Genomic DNA, 25,163 nt, shown 5'->3' on the forward strand with positions numbered 1-25,163 from the left:
AAAGGGGAAGGTCGAAAGGGTCAAGGTATATCAGGAAAGATTTCTGGAAAATACTGAAGAGAGCATCCAGTCTAAATTTAAAAAAATCAAGGATAAGTTACTAGGGACATTTTGGAAATAAACAAAGACAGAATCTATCCCAAGGCTATTTTTTTCTCTGTAATTCTTGAAAATTTATATCTCACCAATTTAAAATAATTGAGTTCTAAGATTATTCTCAATGGTTTCTACAATGACTAGTAATATAGTTTCTTATATGATAACATACATGTATATATGACACACCTGGTACACATAGGATGATAATGTATAAGGAGTCGCATGGCTCACAAAGCAATGTTAGGTGCGACTGACTTGGTTCTATGTACAACAGAACAAACCACTACTTGAACCTGCACAGATATTGCTGTTTGAACTTATTGTTGTAGCCATTGTGTGTGGGAAACACAACCTGGAAGAGTGTTTGCGTACAACCTCTCAATGCTCATGCATTACGGGATCTGGGGCCCGGGGCATCCGAAGGGAAGACCTTCAGTCACATCTCCTAAGTAAAAGTAAATATCCCTGCAAAATAACGCCAGTTGTTCAGAGCTGTTTGCAAGCACATGGTCACTTACGATACTCTTGTAGATTAACTGCTTGAAGACTATTTGCCTGAAGTTTGTCTTCCCTCAAGAGCAATCGGATCCTATTGTTTGTTTGTCTGTCTGTCATACCCTAAGTAGGGCCCACACCCTTCTAATAAGGATCATGGATTGTTTCCCAGAAGAAGAGCTCAAAGGCATCTAAGGTCAAGCCAGCTCAGAGATGACCAAGGTTAGACTGCGATCTTGACTCTAGAATGCTCCCATCTTGGTCCAGATGTACCCACCTGACACATGTGTGCATCAAGTACCCCCTTCCTATTGCATGTATACCCCTCTGTCATCCCTCTCATGTTATGTGTATGCCTCTACTACAACTCCTTCCTGTTATGTATGTGCCTCTGAGGCTTGCATGCCCAAGGTTATATAAGGCCATGAGAAAATACATTACTGCCTCGTTCTGGTTCTGGTCACCATGGAAGAGGTGAGTCCTTGCGTGCCTTATCTCATGTCTCTTTAATTTATGCCTCAATTCAGTTGTGGGGAGGCAGGTTAGCACAATATGCTAACCCATGTCATTGAAGATCTTATCATTTCTTTTTTTGCCAACCTTCTACCCTTTTAGGCATAATATGCTGCAGGAACTGGTCCTCCTATAACAGGTCCAAAATACCTAAGATGAGGTCTGGCCATCCTTCTCAGAACCCGTCTGGATATATTCCTTCCAACACAGATTTGTTGATTATTTTAACTACTCATGGTATATGTAATATCAGTCAATATCACAATTCAAATACATCAATTTTTTAAGGCTTCTTTATTCATTGCTTGGAGTCCAGTGGTCTAATGAGTTGGGATCTAGTTTAACACCACCATCAGGTCCCTGGCAGAAATATAAGACTTTTTCACTACTATAAAGAGGTACAGGGGCAGTTCTACACTGCACGATACAGTCACTATGACTATCCATTTTCCAGCTATCATAAGTATCTGAGGTCATCGGATAAACCATGGCCTTGGATATGGTTGCACCAGCATCTTCAACATGACATGTTAGTTGTTCAATACTTCAGAGAGCTTTGCAGCAGATCTGTCCAATATAATATGCAATACGGACAACAGAACAAACCATTGTCCGTTGCCTAGTGCCATGCCATCCTCACCCTCATTGCAATGTGTCAGCCCATTGTTGCTGTCACGATGCCGCTTAATTTCTTGACTGCTAATTTAAGCATCATTGATTGTGGATGCAATTAAAATAAAATCCTCAACCATTCAACATTTCATCCACCAGGATGCTGCTTGTTGTTCCACTTCTCAGGATATTTGTTTTCTCGTGTTGAGGTGTACACTTACAGAGGTGTATTCTTCATATCCTAGATAAAGGATCTTTTTGTTTTTTCTATCAGTAAGTGCTTCAGGTCTTTGCATCCAGCAAACAAAATGCCATTAGTACAAGTTGGATTTATTTTAGTACCATCAGGTCTTAGTTATATTGTTGAATGTTGGCCAATTCTTCGTTGGTACAGTCACTATATTGCTTATATGGTCTTTTGATATTCCCTGTGTTGTTCAGTATTGAAACCCCAGGCTTGATTATTTTCTTCAGTTTGTACAACTTGAAATATACATAGATCTTCCTTTTGTCTCCGAGTCATCTGCACATTTTAAATAATACTTTGTTTTCTTGACCTAAACTATATTGTTTAATTCTTTTACTTCATTTCTTGCATGTGCTTTAACTGTTCTATGTTTAAAACAGATTTCAGAGTCTTTTCTGAAATTCATTTTCATATTCTCCTATTTCCTGACATCCTTGATATCTGACCACAGCATGTCTATACTTCAGCAATTAATGTTCAATGTTGCATTATCTATTTTTCACATGACCTCTAAATTCAGGCAGCATACGTTTGAGTCTCTACTTCAACTTCTATGGATGTGTTTTATTTTCTTCACTGCCAAATTGAAATTTCAGGGGAGTAATTGATGATCTGTTCCTTTGTTGGCACTTGGTCTCCTTCTGACTGTTGATATTGAGCTTCTCCATTATCTCTTTTCAGGAATATAATTGAGTTAATTCCTGTTTATATAATGAGGTCTGTTTGTTCAGTTGCCATTTATGTTGTCGAACCAAAAAAAGGAGGGGGTTATGTGATGAATAAGTCGTTGGTCTGAAAATTTTTATCATGTGATCTCTAGGGTGGTTTCTGTCGCCAAGAACATATTCACTAACTTCTGATCTTCCTTTTCTTCCAATTTCTCCATGCTAATCAGCAGTAGTTAAATCTGCATCTTAATTGTGTATTTAAACAATTTCAGAAGATAGACATTGGTAAAACTTTTCTGTTACTTCATCTTTAGAATTAGTGCTTGGTGAGTATATTTGAACAATAACCTAAACATCTGTTTTGTCCTCCCCCCATGCATCTATGCTAGACATGTGGAATGGTTTAACTACCAGAATATGACGAGTTACAGGACCTGGACTAAGGAACTGATCATTTTTACATGGGCATTTTCAGGAGATTATAGCTGCCATGTAAGAATACTATCTCTCCTATAATCCTTTATTTTTAATGAACTACCACAGAGATTGTGTGTAGAAGTAAGCAACATAAGAAAAGCAATGGGTAAACTCTAATACATTGGAGAGAACTTAACTAATTTATCACATATTGACAAACAAATAAATCAGGTGTAATTATCTCGAGCTTGTAATTCTACTTTTTTACCTAGAAATAATTACGGATTTCACTAGGCCTGTGTCCTAAATTGGACTTGGCAGTCCTGGCAAGGGCAGTGAAGCTTGCTTTCTGTGAAAACTAGTATTTCAATTGTTATGTCCTTTTTCTTTTCATGATGCTCTGACAAGAGTGCTTTTGCACATTCTTCCTACTAAGATATAACTTAACTCTTTATTTTATTATCACCTATATTAATCCTTCTAGTCTCATATCAGTGTCTCCTCTTCAGTAATTCTTTCTCTGGGCTCCCTGATCCAAAGTTCTTTGAAACTCTTCTTTGTTGTCTTTAGCAAAAATCTCCCCTCCCCCCCTTTTCATCTCCTGCAATGATTCTAAACTCTATGAGAATAGTGATCCTTGTTCTGTTGAGTCAACATCTCCAGGGTCGTTTTATAATTCATATCACTTGGTCAATATTCAACAAATATATAAAGAGTGGATGACTGAATTAATGAACTTAAATGATAATCCTGCTAGTTACATGTTTAGTTTTCTTTATGGTAGTTCTTTGATAATATTACTCTACAAAACAAACCGTTCCTATTCCTGCAGTAACATACAATGAAACTCAATAGACAAGACATGTAAAATTAACCCAAATCTAAAACTTGACGCCATGATTTTATTTGTTGAAACTTTGAAAGACTCTCTGACAGCCCAATGCTATAGGGAAAAATCTTTGAACTTAGGATTTATGTCTTTTATTTTTATATCTTATATATTAAATGCTGTTTATCTCAGTGGATGAAAACATTTACGTAGGTCATAGTTAATCCCTTTACCAATGATTCCGATAGAAAGTATTTCATGTTTCCTCTTTAAGCATGAAAGCTAACTATTTGAAGTCAAATTATTCCTATTGAATTATCTCTCTCTCTCTCTCTCACACACACACATGCACACACACCCTATAAAATGGAGTTCCCTCAAGGACACCAATTGTGACATAACATTACAAATGAATTTCTACTTCTGACTTACTTTCTAACTTTAATCTGATTTATTTAAATTGCCCACTCACTAAATCTGTAATATTAGGTATAGCAATATAAGAGACAAATTGAATTTATAACACGCTTACTTGATGTAACACGTGTACACAACACATTTATATCTGCACACTAATCTACCTTGTATTCTAAAAAGAAATATTAGTACAAAAAAGGTCTATCAAATTATATATATATAATATACATAACACAACATATTCACTGCCATCATGATGAATCTAACTCACAGCGACTCCATACTTTAGCGTATTACTGTTCCTTTGAGCTTCTGGGATAATAAATCTTTTGGAGAATAGAAAGCTTCATCTCTCTCTCACCATCCAGCTGGTGGATTTGAACTGCTGACCTTATTGTTAACAGTTCAAGTTTTGCCCACTGTGCCACCAGGGCTCCTTTGTTGTTGCGAGGGGCCATCTAGTTGGTTCTGACTCATAGTGACCTTATGCTAAATGGAACAAAACCCTCCCTGGCTGTGCACCATCCTCCCAATTGTAATGCCCGAGCCCATTGTTGCAGACACTGAGCCAATCCACCTTGGTGAGGATCTTCCTTTCTCACACTGGCCATCAACTTAACCACCCACAATGTCCTTCTCCAGGGACTCATCTCTTCTGAGAACATGTTCATTTTACATGGGATGGAGTCTTGCTACCCTTGCTTCCAAGTAGAATTCTGGTAGTACTTTTTCCAAGAGAGATTCCTTGGTATTTTGGGCAGTCCTTTGTTCCGTCAATATTTCTCACCAGGATGATAACTCAAATGCATCAATCCTGCTTCTTCAATCTTCCTTACTCAATGTCCACCTTTCACATGCACATGATGTGACTGGAAATACCAGATTTGGGTCAGGTGCACGTTGGTCCTCAAAGTAGTATCTTTCCTTTTCAACATTTCAAAGAGTGATATTTTTTGCAGCAACTTTAACCAATGCATCATTTTTAAATCATTTTACTGCTGCTTCCATGAGCATATATTGTACATCCAAATGAAATGAAATTCTTGACAACTTCAGTCTTGCCTCCATTTATCATCATATTATCTGTTAGTCCAGGTGGGAGGATTTGGGGCTCCTTGACATTGAGCTGTCATCCATACTGAAGGTTACAACCCTTGACCTTTATCAGCCAGTGCTTGAAGTTCTTGAAGCTTTCACCAAGCCAGGCTGTGTCATCTGCATATTGATGATTTTGAACTATTGGCTTTGAGGTTAGCACCACAAAGTGTAACTAATTTTGTGACCAAGGCTCCACTGAATATTGACGGTTGTTGACAAGCTTTACTCAATACCCAAAGTCACCTTTTCCTTGGATGATTTGCTCAGCATACAGATTGAGTTATTATAGTGAGAGGTTATAATTCTAATGCACAACATTCTTTATTTTAAACCATGCAGCATTCACTTCTTTTAACTGCTGCTATCTCAAAGATTTTCGATGGCTAATTCCAAACCAGTTGGTACACTTTCCTCTTCATAGCTCTTCTTAGTCTATAAGCTCTGATCAAACCTGTTCCCATTTGAGAGGTTCTACTGGTATTTGAAATGCCAGTGGCATACTTTCCAGGACCACAGCAACACGCAAATCACCACAGTGCACAAACTGAGAGACAAATGGTAGAGGGTTCCATGTACATGCGAAATGTATCTTTCACATGTAATTTTCTTTAAATGTATTCATTCTATACAAAATGTCTTTCTAATACTTTACTTCTAGAATTTCAATTGAGGATGATATATCTTTAAGGAAATACAAATAGGCAATACACAGCTTCAGTGGATAAGCTCTTTGAACAAATCTGTTTAGTATTTGTCAGGGAATATACATTTCATCAGAGGAAAGAGTATTGCTTGTCCTATAAATGCTATGGTCTGCACAAAATCTTGCAGATCCAACAAAGTTTAGGTTCTTAGTACATAGAAAATGTGTTGTTCCAATCCAGGGACTGTATATATTTAACCTTTTGCCGGTGCATCTTACATCCTAGAGAACAGTCACCTCACTTGAGAACACACTGATACGTTGGGGTGTAGCTCTCACCGTACTGTCTTCCCATGGGAATACAGAGTGTATTTCGCGGTTTGGGAAAAACTAACTCGCACATTGTTGTAGAAGCATGTGGGCAGATTATGGTTGTGTTAAACAATCCCGACTGTTGTGGAACACAGGGAAAATAACCAAGAATAGCAGGAAATGTTTTAGAAGTACTGTAGCTCCTCATTTTTGTGTGTGTTTTTTCATTATTCACATATACATTGTGGGATAAAAATCATAAGCAAAATAAAAACAGGAAAGTGCTTCCTCACTTTGACACATGGAAATCTCTAAATTTTTAAGGCACAGGAATGTAGGAAAACTCTCAAGAAATCTATTTGTTCAGCTTTGAAAATAACACTAATGTTTTTTAGTGGTTCTAAAATCCACATGTGACATTTTAATTAAAAGGACTAAAAATACTTTGCAAACTATTGGCAGAAGTAGGGAGAGTATTTGAAATCATTTAATTTTTCCCTCCATACCATCTGTTGATTTATTTTCCTTTAAAAACCAGTTGTGCTCCTAGTGCCATCAAAAGCTAATGTTCTGGCCCCCCCTTGTTGCGCTGACCCTTGAAGCCCAGCCATTGGTCACCAATCCTGACTAGAAAGCAGAATTTTGCCATTGTTCTGGGCCAGGGGAGTAATTTACACTCATAGAGCTCCAGTACAACAGAAGAGACTTGTACACAATATTTTGCAGCCTGTATTATTTAGGCAATGGTTCTCAACCTGTGACAGGGGTCGCCTAAGAACATCATAAACCACATAAATATTTCACAATATATAATTACATATTGTTTTGTGATTAATCACTATGCTTTAATTATGTTCAATTTGTAACCATGGAATGTATCCTGTGTATCAGATATTTACATTACAACTCATAATAGTAGCAAAATGACAGTTATGAAGGAGCAATGAAAATAATTTTATGGTTGGGGGTCACCACATGTGGAACTGTATGAAAGGGTGGCAGTCTTGGGAAGGTTGAGATCCACTGACCTAGGGGCGAGGGGTCGTGGATACACACTGGTTTGTAATCAGCATGGATGGCAGTTGAGAACCACCCACATACTGCAAGAGAAAGGCTGGGCTGTCTACTGCTGTAAACAATTGCCCTCTCAAAGTCGCTTTGACCCATGGCAGGGAGTTTGGTTTGGGTTTATTATGTCAGAGCGCACATCTCCAAGTCTTTTCCCAGTGGAATGTTAACCCCATCAAAGTTTGGTTTTGTAACCAGCACTTAACCAATGTGCCTCCAGGGCTTCACAGAGTTCAGTGTATCAGTGCTTTTTCTTCTTCTTTACATCTGAATCCTTATGCTCACAGAATGCTTTTATGCCGCAGACTTTATCTTAGGGTCAAAATGTCAGTTCCAAAGCTTCAGAGCACTATCATCGCCGACATCCAAATTTCATAATCTAAGTCTTAAAACACAGTGAATGGTGTAGTCTTGGGCAAAGATTGAATCATTCTCTAATACATATATGTAAGTTTTGCACCTGACATTAATTAAATGGTTGCCAAATGTTTGCATGTTACGCGGAGCAGTGGCGGGCTAGTGGATTATGCAGTAAGCATTAGGGTAGCAGACAAGCCCATAGCTATTCCACTGGCAAAAGACGTGGCTTTCCACTCCTGATAAGATCGACTGCCTCACAAATCCTGTCCTGTGTGATTGCTATGAGTCAGAAGCAACTCAATGTCAGTGAGTTTGGTTTGCATTTTTAATAGTATTTCACATTGTTTTTCTGATTTAGAATTTTACCAGGTCAATGTGGAGAGTTAAATAAATCTGTCATGAAATTTAAACTCAGGATTCTATTGCCTGTCTTAGCCATAGCATCTACTATGTGACCTCAGTAGAAACATTTGTTTAAAAGTCAATAGCAACTCTAACTCATTGCCATAGAGACCATTTCAATTCACAGTGACCCTATAGGACAGCACAGAGCTAGCTGCCTCTGTGAGTTTGAGGCTGTAAATCTTCACAGGAGCCTAAACCACATCTTTTGTCCGCACAGAACTCCTTGTAGAAAGGGAGTTTACAGTTACATGTACTTCCCAGATTGTTTAAATGCTCACTACATACAAGGCAATGAATGAACAAGACACTTCCATGGATGAAGATATGCTGTATAATGAATTCATTACATTCAACTTCCAAGCATGATTTTATTTTTATTTAGGCTGTGTTGAATTCTAATTATCATTCTTACCCAGAAATGGACAGTTTTAAGATAGGAAAGGGCATGAAGGAATCTTTCAGCCAACCTCAGCGTAAAGAGTTAAAGGCCATGGATTTCAAAGCATGCATTCTACAGCCTCAGAACTACCAGATTGCTAGTTCAAAACTGCCAAGAGGTTCTGAATAGAATTGGGAGTTGGTTATCACATGTTTCCCTATACATGGACCTTGACAATATCACAAGTGGTATGGGGATGTATTGAGCAGCTGATTGGTTTGAACTTGGACTTTGTGGTAGCAGTCCAACTCTTACTCAATAGTTATACCAAAGATTCTTAATATATAAGTGTTTAACTTTTAATGAATGACATTGATTTTCTTAGCTGTATGAATTTATTTTGAAGCAAAAGCAATAGGAAGTCATGAAATGATATCAGCTATGATTTTTTAATATTTGTAATAGATATTTATTGCATGGCATTTACATGTACTAAATGGTCTTCTTTTCCAATGTTACTGCTATGCCTCCTGTCTTCTTATTTGCTGTTTTTCCAGCATAATCTAACTTTGTCATTTAGTGGTCATGTTTAAGCTTAAAAACTTTATGTAAGTGCCATGCAGCATTATATATGTTTTTGAAAATATTATTCCATAGGTTGAAGAATTTTTATTTGAGCCCAATTAAAAACAAAAGTTTCCTGCCAATTAATTGCTTAGTATTAAACTGTAGTAGGTTGTAGCCATTTGACTAATTGCTGAAAAACATCGATTTTTTTTGCCAAACCTTAAATAATTAAATTGCATGTTGGAATTGTGGCCATTGTTTCTAGAATTCTGTGCAATGATTGCCAACACGTTGGCACCCTCTTCCTTTCTCTTCCTTCCCCTTCTCTCATCTTATTCTCCGTTCTTCCTGTTCCCTTCCCGTTCTCATGTTTTTCTCCTTGTAGGAGGCCCTTGCAAAGTTGATGCCCCAGTGTCCCCTGTTTCATGATGTCCACGGCCTTGTGAAAATCTCTTTCAGATTACATCAGGACTGCTCCATGTGACCAAGAGAACACAGCAGAAGTGAATGCAAATCACTTTTGAGACACAGACTTAAAAGGCATTGTATTTCTGCCTCACTTTCTGGGAAAGCCATGAGTCATGTGAGATTCTTAGTGTGAGGAACTAGTGTCTTTTCTATGGCCAATGAAAAATTGAAGTCTCCACCCTAATTATGTGCAGCCCAAGAAACAGGCAAGCCTTCAGGTGACTGGATGACACCTTTCCTGGAACCACATGGGAAAGCATGCATTTAGGGACTTCAATCTACTGTGTCTCAGTATTGTCAGCAATAAGACATGTTTATTGTTTTAGCCACTGTGTTTTGGAGTAATTTGTCATGATTGCTGCATTTAACGAAAACACCATACAACATATTTTCAAGATAGGCATTTCTTGAAAAAAAAAGAGAGAAAAGAAATATTTCATAGTGGTATCTTTATTTTCTTTAAATACCTTTGATTCCATGAATCTTGAGAGCATGGAAAGTATTCTTAAATACAAATTCATCTGCTTTTCAGCTGATTTTCTTACACAACTGATCTAAATCTTACTATTCTTACCACTTATTTTCTTAATATTGTCATTCCTATTTGCATACTAAACACATTTCATTCACTATGTACATAAAATGAAAATGATTCCTCTAGTCTTAATCTGAGCAAAAGTCTTTGGACTTCCACATATGCCAATGTTCAATTTTCAAGAAGACTGAAATCCAAACCACGTAAGTGGCAACTCAACCGACCACTTTCATTTCAAAGCTCAGTGTATTGTTTTCCCTTTTTGGGTGTGTGAGAGTCTAATGACTCAACATAATGATAGTAACTTCCCCTTATTCCTGTATCTATAAATTATTGCCATCTCTCTTATGCTGATTGGATGTTTTGCTCCTTTGCCTTTCAAATCATACTATTCTGTGACCTACTCAAACACTATTATTTTTCATGTAAAATAAAATATATTTCAAGCATTTTTCATATTTAACACATTCAACCTAACCTTGGTATTAAAAAATAAAACAGATAATTTTAAAACATTTTAGTATCCCTCTAGCATATAACTGCTTCCCTTCTTTATTTTCTTCCTGATTTGTCATTTTCATGTCCCAAAATACTCATTTGGTCTCAACAATATTTTTCTCCATTGGTAAGGATCACTTTCTCAGGTTAATGTTTCTATTTGTTAATATTTAAGGTTGTCTTGGGAATGCTTAATCATATTATTTTGTCCTACTAAGCTTAATCCACTGACATTAATGCTTATAAAGTATCATCATAAATATCAACTCTCAGATTTACTAGATAGCATATGTTTTGTAAATCACACTATACGGTATAGCAGTTTTGTTTTAAATTTAAAATCTCACTGGATATCAGTGTGATTCATATGACTTTAGCCTAATAAAAGTCTTTTAAATACTATAAACCACTTTTAGTCATAAAATGTTAAGGAACTATTGTGTATAAAATATTATAGAAATACATCATTATTAAGAGCTGAATTTAAAAATACATATGCTGAAAAAACAAAAAGGTCACTATATTATACTTTTAAAGCCCAAGTAGAAGGCATATATAAACAATATATTTCTCCTACCAGTAGCGCCCTCCCCTGCAACTTGTACTAGTAAATGAGTGTTGTCCAAAGTATTTCTACTTTGGAACTTGATTTCAGAAATAAAAAGTTTGTTATTTTCACTTTATTAGCTACTTAAGGGACACAAACAATTTTTACTATAATAATAGAATAGCATTATTTAATAAAGTGTCCATTAATGGTTATAGTTATATTAGTTTCAGAAAAAAATCTCAAATGTACAAGAACTTTTATTCCAACTATACAAATTCAAATTATTTCATAAAATAAACAAGGAAAATTTTAACTACATGCATATAAGCTTTTAAGACTTTCTAATCAGTTTTTTTCACCAAATTTCTTAGAAAATACTCCAGCTGACATGTTTATTTGTCAAAGAATTATTGATCACTTATAGTTTAGGCACTGTGGTAAGTGGTAGGGATGAAAATTCTTGAACAAACAAGCAAACAACAACAAAAAACCCTCATCGCCATCCAGGAGTTACCAACTCACAGTTTTCCTCCAGGAGAGGATAGACGTGCCTGCGTTGGTGTTTGAGGCTGTGCATCTTCACCAGGATGGGAACCCTGCTAAGCTGTTCCCCGACAGAGCTGCTGGCAGTTTCAACTGATAACCCTGAGGTGGGCAGTGTAAGTGCCGTCCAGTGTGTCCCCAGGGCTCCTTTGCCATTATTTTGGTTTTGAGACATGATTTTATTTTAATAATGTGGCTACTATAAATGCCAAACAGAACTCGGACGTTAACGGAGATTCCATGGAATCACGCAATAGTCTGTTCTCGTTTTGCTATTGACGGAAAAACACAACAACAGCAGTGCTCTAGTGGGAATCCTACGGAGTCATCTGAGAATATTGAAACTCATATACTTTACATTGTACATTTTTCATGGATCATGTATTGAAAAAGAAAAGTTGAGAATGCAGGCTTCAGCCTCCCTGGAAGTGCAGGCTAAGGACATCTGCACCCGAGGAGCATGGCAGAGAAGTCTTCATGACCATGACTCTTCACCATGCTTGGAAAACCATGCCATGTCCTGCCTAGCTTTCTCATGTTTAATCAACATCAATGAAATATTTTTAGTTATAAAAAAACGTTTTTTTAGATTAAACCAACCAAGTTAACAAGCAAAAACCCTTGGACCCAGAAATGAGGTTTGGGCTTTCACCAAATGCTAGCTCCAATTTTAAGAACAATTAGTTCTGAGATAATGGACCTGCTTGATACTGCCCTCAGGAAAGGAACACAGAAGGTGTGGTGCTATGCCAAAACATGGTGAAGCAATTAGATGGTGCTTGGCTATCAGATAAAGAAACACACCTGGGGACTTAAAGCCTTGTTTCCAAATAAGCAGCCATTTAAAGTGATACGTCAACTAAGTCCAAATGGAATAAGCACACCATCATCAGTCCCCGAAAGATTGTAAATCATGTAATGTGAAGCTGCAGAAAAGTATCAGAACCTAAGTTGCTAGAATCTGGTTGGCAGAAGCCTATGGATGACAGTGGGAGCCCAAGATACATTTGTGGGATCTACTCAGGAAATAAGCACCCTGGTGTTTCCCCTCTGTCCGTAATAGAGAAATGAGAGGAGGGTGGTTACCAAATAGAGTTAATTGGAAGGATAACTATAGAAGACACATAAACACACACACACACACACGCACATGCACACACTTTCCTGGGGGAGGGCAAACAACAGAAACCTTGGGGGAAAGGGAGACAGCAGTTGGTGTATGATATGAAAATAATAATAATTTCTAATTTATCAAGGGGTCACAAGGGTGAAGGTGGGAAGGGAGGGTAAAAAGAGGAGTTGATACCAAGGGGTTAATAGAAAATAAATGTCTAGGAAATAATGATGGCAACATATGTACAAATATGCTTGATACAACTCATGTATGGACTGTTATAAGGGCCCCCAATAAAATTACTTTTAAATAATAAAAAATAATATTGGTTACTAAATTCTCTGGAACACTGAGAAAGGGAAAAAAAGAAAGCAAAATAATTTTTTGAAACTGATTGTGGTAACAATTGTACAACACTGCTTGATGTGATTGAAATATGGAAAGACATGAAATATGGAAACCAATAACATGGTTTGGGGAAAAACAAAAAACATGTTTGTCACATACCAGTGTGACTATGATAGGAATGTGATCAACCTCTAAGTACTCATTTATGTATATGCTTTCTAGTTCACATTCTGACTATGGTTAATGTTGAAAAACCAAACTCAACAAATATACAAATTTCATTGTATGGTTGAGTATGACATGATCGGTATTCTTCTGCACATTGAAATGAATAATTATATCATACATTATGGTTAATAGTTCTTCATAATGACTTAACTATATGAAACACAATTTAGGTAGGGTTAAAATGTTTTAGTTGAGAATGTAGATATAAATATGATCTGAAAAAATAATTACATAGCAGGGATAATGGTAATATTTAGGTTGATGATACCATATTTTGAAGAAGCAAAACAAATCAATCATTTTAAAATTGTTGGTGTATTTTTCAGCCATTCCTGGCTTCAGTTTTGAGAATGAGTAATAATAAACTGTAAACACATAAAATAACAAGAACAGAAAATAATTATAATAATTATGGATATGGATAAGTAAATAGAAATCAATATTGTCATAAAATAATTTTATGCTCCTAACTCAAAAAATAGCAATTCCCACTCTCAGTCATCTTAAACACATAAATTGGATAACATCTATTAATGTAATATACAATAAATATTAAAATATATCGAATGGTGATTTATAAATAAATGGGAGAAAGGAAAACAGGCTACTGATCATAACCTCAAATATTGCATAACAGACCAAGCAAACGTTGCCAGTGATCCATCCCAATTCATAGGGACCCTATATAGCAGAGATAAAAATCAAACAAGCCTCCCCGCACCCCACAAACTCACTGCCTAGATTTGAGTCCAACTCATGGCGATGCTGTGGGACAGAGAAGAGCCCACCCATGGCTTTCTGAGACTGTAACTATTTACACAAGTAGAAAGCCTCATCTTTCTCCCGCAGAGCGGCAGGTGCTTTTGAACTGAGGACTTCATGGGTCAAAGCCTAAAGAATAATGACGATGGCACCAGTGATTCGATGGAAAAGCCAAGTCCATTTAAAATTAGATTGTGGCTGAGAGATTCTGTGAAAGGGTCTATTCAGCTCTCCCATCATTTAGTTAGGGAAGAACTGTGCATTTCATGTACAATGTTTGCCTATAGTCTGTCTACTTTATATGTTATGATTATATGATAAATCAAAGATAACATATCACCTCAAACGTGGTGTGAGAATCTGGATAAGCTCCTGCGTAGGTACTAGTGAAGGAATATGAATGTAAAAGATACCCGTGTTTCTGGTGTAGCTTTACAACTCAAAGCCAGTGGAGGCAAACCAGAGACTAGTTTTCTATTTGATAATTAAGCATAAACACACACACACACAGAGCACAAACTCAGTTCCTTCTAAGTGACCCTGACTTGAAAGAACTGCCCTTGTGGGTTTCTGAGGAAAGCCTCATTTTTCTTCAACAGAGAAGCTGTTGGATCCAAACCAATGGCTTTGTGATTAACAGCCTCCTTTAATCATGAAGCGGCAGGCTCCTCTGTCCTCACCTCTACCAGTAACTAGGTGTTTTTGGTGCATAGAACAAGAGGGAAAGGCTCATACCCTGTGATATTGTGCATGCTTGTCTAGATTTTGAAGAGTTTAGACAGTTATTTTCTTTCTTGTCCTTAACATCTGAGGGGAACTGAAGTAAAACCTGAGTTAGGAGCATAATGGGAAGTGAGTTATTAATCTTAGATGATCTAACTGCTATCCAAGTGGGTAACATGCCACATTAGCAAATGGCAGAACAACAATAAACATTCAACACACACGTCCCCGCAGGGAATAAAAGTGTCTCCCAATTTGTCATCCTAGGTACTGTCAAAAACTAGTGAAGTGGGAGTTTCTGTAAACCTTGTGCTTTTCAGCTTTAAATTTAAGCAGTAACTAGAGAGTCTACAATGTACTTTGCTTGATTTAATATCTACTGTTTTTTGAAAACTCAGTTGCTTTGTTGGAGTTATATGCACATGTATGCCCTACTGTTACATATTTTGGTCATTATACAAAAGTGGAGAATCCAAGAGATGATAATCAGCTATGAAACATAGTATAATACAAGTATAAGTATAAACATAGTATAATACAAGAAAAAGTCAAAAATAAGAGATACTAGGTATCCAGTTCATAAACACAGGTTTTTCCAAATAAAACATATGTGTAGTTGCAGACTTCTCCCAGTAACATACTTATCTTATTTTCATTAGTTGTCTTCTAAATCGAGCTATAATCAAAACAATAACTTCCTATGGGAACTACTGAGCTAATTAAACTCAAGGCAGATAGATCAGCTCAGAATTTTGTGGTGAGTGCAGTTTAGGAAATGTGCCCTCATGATGTGGTTTGGTTAGCCCTTGAATGCCTAACCACAGGTCAGCAGTTCCAACCTACCATAGGGAGAAAGTCGAATGTATCTGCGCCTGTGAAACTTTACTGCTAGCTAAATAGATTACTCTTGCTTAATCTATTTCAAACAGTTGCAGCAGTACATCAACAGAGAGCTGACAGAATTTCAAAAAGGATTAAAAAGAGAATGTGGCATGAAGTATATATCTGCGCTGATGTCATATGGATCTTGGCTGTAAACAAAAATACCAGAAGTAAGTTTATTTATGTTTTATTGACTATACTAAGGCATTCAGCTATATGGATCATGACAAACTAGGGATCACATTAAGAAGAATGGGAATTTCACAACACATCATTGTGCTTATGGAGAATCTGCACATGGAACAAAAGACAATATTATGAACAGAACAAAAGAAAATTGTGTGATTTAATATCAGGAAAGGCGTGCTTAAAGGTTGTGTGTTAGTCTGGGTAGACATGAGAAACAAATCCACAGAAACTCATATGTATATAAGAGAAAATTTTATATAAAGGGTAAGTACATATCAAGAAAGCATCCCAAGCCAACGCTGTTTAAGCCCATAAGTCCAACATTAACCCATATGCCCATGTATGACACTTATCTCCAAAATCCTCCTCTATCTCCCAAAACACACACTATGACACGGCCTGACGAAGGAAACCGAATCAGTGAATATGCAAGCATCTCAGTGGGGGCAAGGGTCTCCACATGGCTGCTCCAGCACCCAGGGCTGCATTGGGTTAAGTCCATGCAGCTTCTCCTCAGGGATTTCTCATAGGAAGTGAGCCTTGCCAGCTGAAGCAGGGAACTGGCTAAGGCAGCTGCACCCTGGTTCCACTATCAGAGAGCAAAATACCCAAGTAAAAGAAAGACGAAGTTCACCGAATCATTTTTCTCTCTGCTCTTCAATTAATCCCACATGTGTTTACCAGTCAGGTTGGCACAATAAACCATAATTATCTCAGGTTGTATCCTTCTACCATACTTATTCAAAGTGTATACTGAGCAAATAATATGAGAAGCTGAACTATATGAAGAAGAGCATGGATTAGAGGGAGTCTTAGTAAAAAATTGCAGATGACAAAACTTACCTGCTTAATGAAGGGGGTTTGGAAGCACTTGCTGATGGAGATAAAGGACTGCAGCCAACAGTATGACTTACAACCCATTGTAAAGAAAGGCAAATGTCCTTGTAATTAACCAAATAGACATCAACCTGATAGAGAAAGTAAAGACTGAATTTGTCAAGGGTTTCATGTTACTTGCATCCAGAATCAGTGCTCCTGGAAGCCCTAAATAAATAAGAAACAAACCAACAGACACACTACCATCCAGTTTATTCGATTTCATAGCTAGCCTCTGATAGCCACTCGACCTCATGCTCATGGAAGCAGCATTCAAGAAACCAAATAATGTATTAGGGACATCTGTTGCACAATATCTTTTGAAGGGTAGAAGTGTAAGACTGTCACTTTTAGGACTGAGGTTCAACTTACCTAAGCCATGACATTTTCAATTGCCTCGTATGCATGTAAAAGTTGGACAATATATAAGGAAGACCAAAGAAGAATTGGTACATTTGAATTAGGGTGCTAGTGAAGAATATTGAAATTACCATGGACTGAGAGAACAAACCACTCCATCTTGGAAGATATAATGAAAATGTCATGACACAGTGAAATATACAGAAGACATACGGAGAGATGGCATGACACAGAGACTGTGCCAGTGAGCTGAGAGGATGGCAGAGTGCACTGTTCTATTGTAATAAAGTTCTATTGTGATACGTCAGAAATGACTCCCCTGCATCTAAGAGACATCTCAATGGAAGTGGTCTTGCTTTGGTTTTGGTGTTTGGGGACCCCAAAGGGATAATCTTGAGCGATATCCTTGAGGGGGAAATTTGAAGGAAATAGAGAATCATCTTGGCAAGCAAATGATCAGGAAAGCCGTGGGAGCCGTGGGAGCAGCCTGGGGTGTCGGCTGTACATGTTCTTGGAACCCCTTACCCCTCCTACGTTTCAGCATCGGGCTTTCCTCTTCAGATTATGTCTGCTCCCATGTCTCAAATGGTTGTTCACATGAGTCCCTGAGGAAGCCAAATTCGTGTTTTGATGTAATGTAGATAAAATAATCCATATTTATTTGAGGAAGAGTATACAGGCTTAGGTAACAGATATGTCAAGAAATAATAGCTTTTCATTTTGATATTTTGCTTTTTTAATTTTGTAGAAATGCATTTTAATTCATTCTTATGCGAGCTTTTAATTTATATGCAATATTATGAAGATATGCTTGTTCTCTGTGTTAGCAAAAACGCTATGTCTTGAATCTCTGTTAGAGTGTCAGTCTGAGAGAAACCACTCTTTCCAACACTGAAGCATTTTCACAATATCAAGGATCTGAAAAGCATTTTTCGCTTTTTCTTCTGTGATAATCAATATGTTCAGCATCTCAAATGTGTAAGTGCTGGTGTTCCTTTTATATGATTCAGAAATGGCTCTAAGATTTTCTGCTGGAACTCTGAATAACATCTCTTGCAATTATATATATATTTGAAATCCTAATTAGTCAAATACATTATATAATAATGCTTGTATTAACTATTTTTATTCTGGAGAGACCCACAGATTATAAGAAGTGTTATGTGATATAATCAGTAAAAAATAATATTTAATGTGAACTCCTGGAATCTATAGATAAGACATAAAACAGCTATTCAGGAAGATCACATTTTGAAGGCCTTCTACATTCTGCTGAGGAGACAACAGACTACTGAGGCATAAATATCACATAATTCCTATTTCAATCAATAAACATAAGTTGGAAAAACCAATTTACCAGCATTAAACCTAGTGATAAATTCTAAATGTAGTCAAATATTAAAGGTTCATTTTATTAACAGTAAAGTATACTCTGACATATTCTAAAGACATAGGTAAAAAAATCACATATAAGATTCTACTTGTAGCTCCTAAACCTAGAGAAGAGATGGAACTACTCACAAATGTCACTGAATTCCACAGATATGTTAAAACATTTTACTGAAAACTGACTCGAAATCTACCCTTGTTCATTTTGAAAGATACTTTGAAAATCAGATTACAAAGATGAAAAAAACTAAATGCACGTCATGGTCTAATTGTAATAATTAACAACCTTTACAGTAAGCATTGGCCCTAATGCATGGGCCGCGACACAATTGATCATCATTGTTTAATAATGACTGGTTCTGTGTATGGCGTGGGTACCACACATTTGTACTTTGGTTGACTCACAGTTTGTAGAAATGCTCTTCTGGAATCACAGTTGAGACTTTCCACCACCCCTCCCCATTTTCTTTAAATGTCATGAAATTGTAACACAATTCAGGACACCATTCATTTTTACTCACTTGTTCACTACTTCTGTCAACTTTTCTTTGCTGTTCTTAAATTTATTGTAGAATCAGAAAAGAAACAAAACAAAACCAGGACCAGTACTTCATAATCCCTACCAGTACCATCTATTAAAGTCCTAGTAGAATAGATTGAAGATGACAAGGGTTTTGTCCTGCTTGAATCCACAATCAATGCTCATAGAAGCAGCGGTTAAGATGTCAAAAGATCCAGTGCATTAGTTAAATCTGCTGGCACAAGACCTTTTGAAACTGTTGAAAAGCAAGGATGCTACTTTGAGGACTAAAGTGGGCCTGGCCCAAGGCATGGCCTTTCAATTGCCTCATATGCATGTGAACGTTGTCAGCTGGATAAAGACATTGTGAGGATGGCGCAGGGCCAGGCAATGTGTCTTTCTCTGGTACATCGTGTTGATACGATGCATAACTGACTCAACAGCCCCTAACAACAAAGAACAACAGTGTCCTCTTGAATGATGACTTAGATTGATAACAGCATGGTCGGAAGTTTAACCCCTTAGATATTCCACAGAGAAAGATTAGGATTTCAGCTCCCCCCCAAATTTACACTCAGAAATTCAAAGCTGTATTTCTCCTCTGCACCATACAGCTTCTCTGTGTCAGAATTGGCTCCATGAAAATGAATGAGCTGATGGCTCCATTGATCTTTCAATCAATTCCAACTCAGTAGTGACTTTATTGGACAGAATAGAATTGCCCCTTAGATTTCCAAGACTTTAAATATTTACAGAACATTAAAGTTCATCTCAGATCAGCTGGTGGATTTGAACTACAGGGTTCAGCTAGTCGTCCAATACACAACCCACTATGCCACTAGGCTCCTAAACCATGAATTGTATTATTTTAATGCACATCCACCAATCCTTCATTCCATTGCTCATCGCAGACTCATCTTCCCTGATCCAACCCTGCTGAACTTTTAAATCAATGGACTTCCAGTATAGAGCTATCAGTATGAAGTCCTGGATGATAAAACACTCCCCATGTCCATGGTCTTCTATTACTATTACTTACATAATTTGGTTATCCAATAAATGTCCATAACAGTCCCCCAAATGGATAGTAGTAGCTGTCATAAAGCAAGAACACAGTGGTGGGCATGGCCCTAGAAGGACATAAGAAAGACAGACACACAGAACACTCATTGCTGAGGCAATTTATATTGTAGCATATTGCCACACTTGGAGCAATTCTGAATTGCACATTCCAGCTAGTAAAATAGAAATACGTTCAGGTAATGGAAAAGTATTCTTTACCAAGGTATTGTAACAGGTGCATGGGTGTATTTTAATAGCTAGCAATTCTCACTGCCAAAGAGTCAATGCAAACCCCCCTGTAGGTTTAAATAGTAACAAGCGTAGATGTGGTAGTTATAGTATTGTTTGTCAATTTGAAGATTATGAGTGAATGGGGTGGAGTCTTAGCAAATGTGGCTTCTTATGGGCATGACCTTCCCCTATGGATTCTGGGAAATCTGATTTCCTCCTTGGAGGCGGGAGACACTTCTCTTTCTCTGCTGACTATCTCTGCTGACTCCCTGTGAGATATTACAGCCTGAAGGACACATGAAACTATGTTAGTGCCCTGAGCTAGAGAAGCCACATGGACCTACACTGATGCAACCAGACCTCTGAAGCCAGAGAAGCCACGTAGAGACCCCTGCTAGTGCTGGGATGCGTACACTGCCACTGGATCCAAAGACTTTCCACCCCCAGGCCTGTGATCACCCTGCATTCAGCATCATTGCACATGTTTCATGAGTCTGAAGAGGGCTTTACAGATTGGCATTGGACATATGGGCTAATATTGGACTTATGAGCTTACACTGGACTGAATTGAGATGCTTGCTTAATGTACAATTGCCCTTTATATAAAACTCACTCTTATACATATATGGATTTCTATGAATTTGTTTCTCTAGTCTACCCAGACTAACAGTAGAAAGCTCAGTCTTTGCTTATGGATCTGCTTGTGGTTTTGAACTGTTGAACATTTAGATTGCAGTCCAATACCGAACAACTACCCACCAAGATCCTTAAATAGCAATTAGATCTCTCATATTTATCTTCTTCCTAGAGTTTAATTTTTCCCCTTCAGCCCATCTTTCAGCTGCTCATTTCTATGGTGAATATCATCATGATGAGCTACGTCATGCATATATGATACACAGGTAACTTGTCATCACTTTGTGAAATCTTAAATTTGTTTGTCTCTACTCCATTAAATATATTATTATCATATTTCCTTTCAATTTCTTCTCAGGCCTTTTCTGTTTCAAAAATCTTCATCTTTTCTCTTAAAAATAAATTAACCTCTATGCACCAGAATTGACTCAATGATAATGCAGTTTTTTGTTTTTGTAGCCTGGTAACTACAAGTATATTCAATTCAATTCCATCTTTCAAAAGAAAGAAAAGCAAAAGAAACACCTTTCACTCTATCACATAACCTCCTTCCTGCGCTAGCATTTTCTCTTAAATTCTAAAATCTTGCGAACTTTATCAGAACCTGTTTCCTTTAATAGTTATGGTTTCATTTTATGATCAGCTGTTGCAATAAAAGTTTTCACAAAAGACCAATTTATACACTTTAGATCCACTAATAATTTCTCCTATATTATTTTTGAACCATATGTTTCTTTCAGTAATATTTTTCACTCAACATACTAACAACAACAACAACATCCCTCCAGACTCAATACCATGTGGTTGATTCCAAGTCATGGCAACCCTACAGAAGTGGGCTAGAACTGCCCTCTGTGGTCCTGAGACTCTAACTCTTTAAGGGAGTAGAAAGCTTCATCTTTATCCCCAGGAATGAAGCACCTGGTGGTTTCAAAGGTTAGCCACCCACTGTGTAGCCATTATCCCACCAGGGCTTCTACCATATCACCCCAGATTTGCAATTCCTCATTAAGCTTACCAAGCTTCCATCAGGAAATAGTCCTGAATATTTTCTTTCTAGAAACTCTGATGGCCCAGTGGCGAAAACACCAGTCACTGTGACAGGGAAAGATGAGGCTTCCTGTTCTTGTAAAGAGCTGCAGTCCCAGAAACCCACCCTGCCAGCAGCTCTGCCCTGGCCTATATAATAGGATTGCCAGGGTCAGAATTGACTCTATGGCACTGAGATTTGTACACATTTTCCTTGGCATTTGGATGTCACAACTAGAGGGTCTTTTCAGGGCATTTACTTCATCCAGCACAGATATTGTTTAAAGGCCACATTTAAATCACTTGCAAAATACTCATAAGTGTTCAAGGATTCCTTGACATACTTGTGTTTTACACAAAACGATTGAGACTTTTCCAGACCCCTGACTGCTCGTTTTGTTCCATTGACAGTTGAGGCTTATGTCAGTTTGACTGGAACTCGATATTCAGTGCTGGCTTGGCAGACATGACCGGTTATCCTCCATTTTGTCACCTGAGGTGAGCAGCCCACCATTTGGAAGAAGAATTTCTTCAGGTGTAGGCTGAATCTTATATATAAACAGGGATTCTGGCAAAGCAAGCTCTCTCTCTCTCTCCTATATTTAACCTTTCTGATTGCTGGTACTTGGGACATTAGAAGCACTATAAGGGTTTTACTATAAGGGTTTTATTATAAGGATTTTATTTCCCTAAGCATTAGGTATACCGTGATGAATAAAATATATGTGATTCTTGTCTAATTCAACTATAGATTACCAGAAAAGGCAGATACCATCAGATTTAGAAAATAAAATATAGACTTAGTTAAATATGAATTTCAGATAAAGAAAGATTTTTTTCCTATTAAGATGACTCTTGTACTTAAAAAAATCATTTTATTGGGGCTCTTACTGCTCATAAAATCCCATATTAGCAATTGTCTGAAGCATATTTGTACATATATTGCCATCATCATTTTCAAAACACTTACTACTTGAGCACCTGATAGAAGCGCTCCCTTTTCCTCCTCCCTCTGCCACCCTCCCACCCTCATGAATCAATTAATTATGTATTGTTTTTATTATTTCATATCTTACACTGTCCATTGTTTCCCTTCAGTCACATCTCTGTTATTGGTCCCCTTGGGGGTGGGGCTATATATCCAAACTTGTGATGGGTTCTCCCTTTCTTACCTTCCTCCTCCTTGACCACCCCCTTACCCTCATAATATCCATACTCACATTACTGTTCCTAACTACAGTGGTTTTGACATATATTTATAAAAGGACATGCTAAATATCAGTTGGGAGTGAAAATACACATGTTTTTCCCCATCCTAGAGAGCTAGCCTATACATCCTAAGAGCAGTGTGGTTGTTATTAGATGTACCACATATACTTGAGTATAAGCCTACCTGACTATCAGCTGAGGCATCTAATTTTACCACAAAACTTGCATTAAAAATGTGCTGAAAAACTCGGCTTATACACAAGTATAGATGGTAAATGACTTAGGTAGTGCTGACTCATAGCCATCTTCTGTGGAACGGAAAATAACATCTGATTTCTAGATGGCTGCTTCTATGACCATTGCTTGTGGATCAAAATAAAATTAAATACTGGGCAATGTCAAACATTTTTCTGTTTGTTATGATACTGCTTACTGCTCTAAGTATGAATATTTTTTTTCGATATGTTATAGTGTTAACCACACTGCATGTTACACTCTTTAATCTTTATCAATAAATTCATTGTCTTATTTGCTTCCAGGAAGCAAGGCAATGCCATCTGCATACTGTGTCATTCTCCAATCCAAGTGCCACATTTTATTTCTGAGATAGTCTAGCTTCTCAAATAGATTACTCAGCATACAGATGGAATAAGTATGATGAAAAATACAACCCTGATGTAAATATTTTTTGATGTAAAAGTACCCGGTGTTCTCTTCTGTTAGTTTGTATGTTGTTTTCATATGAACAAAATTAAGTGTTCTGGGAGTCCCATTATTTGCCATTCTATCTATACTTTGTCATGATACACACAGTTTAATTGATTTGCATAGCCAAGAAAACACAGACAAACATCTTTCCTATATTATGTTCCATTCCAAATCCATCTGACAATCAAGATACCCTGCCCTCTTCTGAATCTGGCATGGATTTCTCACAGTACAACTGTTTTTGAATTATCTTCAGAAAACATTTAATTGTATGTGGCATTAACGGTGTTGTTCAAAAATATATGCTGCTGGATCATATTTCTTTGAAATAGTCAATACTATGGACCCATTTAGTCTGCCATAGAGTTGTTTACCAAATTTCTTTGCAAAGATGGCTGAATATCTCTATTACTGAATCATCACAGATACATTTCAATGCATACCCTGTTGACTCTGAGAGTCTTGTTTTCCATCAATGTCTTCAGGGAAGAGTAGCAGTCTTCCTTCAATACCATTTATGAAATCATTTACTAGGAGAGCATTGGAAGGTGGACCATTGCAACTGGAGTTAAAATGTAACCACTAATCTTTTGCTTTCCCTTTTGACCCATTTTAATATTCTACTTTTTATTATTTTCTGTTACCTTTCAATGGAGATTTTTCTATGTTTTATTTTGCTATTGTCATTTGATTTTTGTTTTTATTTGTACGGTTGTGTATGTTTTTTCTTTATATAAATCAAGGTAGGTGCATCTAGCGTGACAGTATCTGGATTCAGAGCTTCTTGGCGTTCCGGCAGGAGGAGTGCGGGTAATTGGGGAGCTGATGATAACAGGTACACGAGAGAAGGAAATACTCCACAGCTGATTTGGGGATGAGTGCACGGCTCTTTCAGATATGCTTAAACTATTGAAATGTATGATATGTGAATGGTGTGCCCATAAGCTGTTTAAAATTCTTAAATCTACAACTTTCAAAGTGCATCTCATATATTGCCATCGAAGGTCAGATGATTTGGCATCTTTATTTATTTTGAAATCAAGACTATATCACCTTACATAATTCAGGGGAAACTTAGATGCTTTCTTGCTTGACCCCACAATGCTTCTTAGAACATATTGCATATCCTCCTCGAGTGAACATATCTGACCCTGTGAGGACATATCCTTTTTGC

The sequence above is a fragment of the Tenrec ecaudatus genome, chromosome 2, assembly GCF_050624435.1.
Source record: "Tenrec ecaudatus isolate mTenEca1 chromosome 2, mTenEca1.hap1, whole genome shotgun sequence".
Classification (NCBI taxonomy): domain Eukaryota; kingdom Metazoa; phylum Chordata; class Mammalia; order Afrosoricida; family Tenrecidae; genus Tenrec; species Tenrec ecaudatus.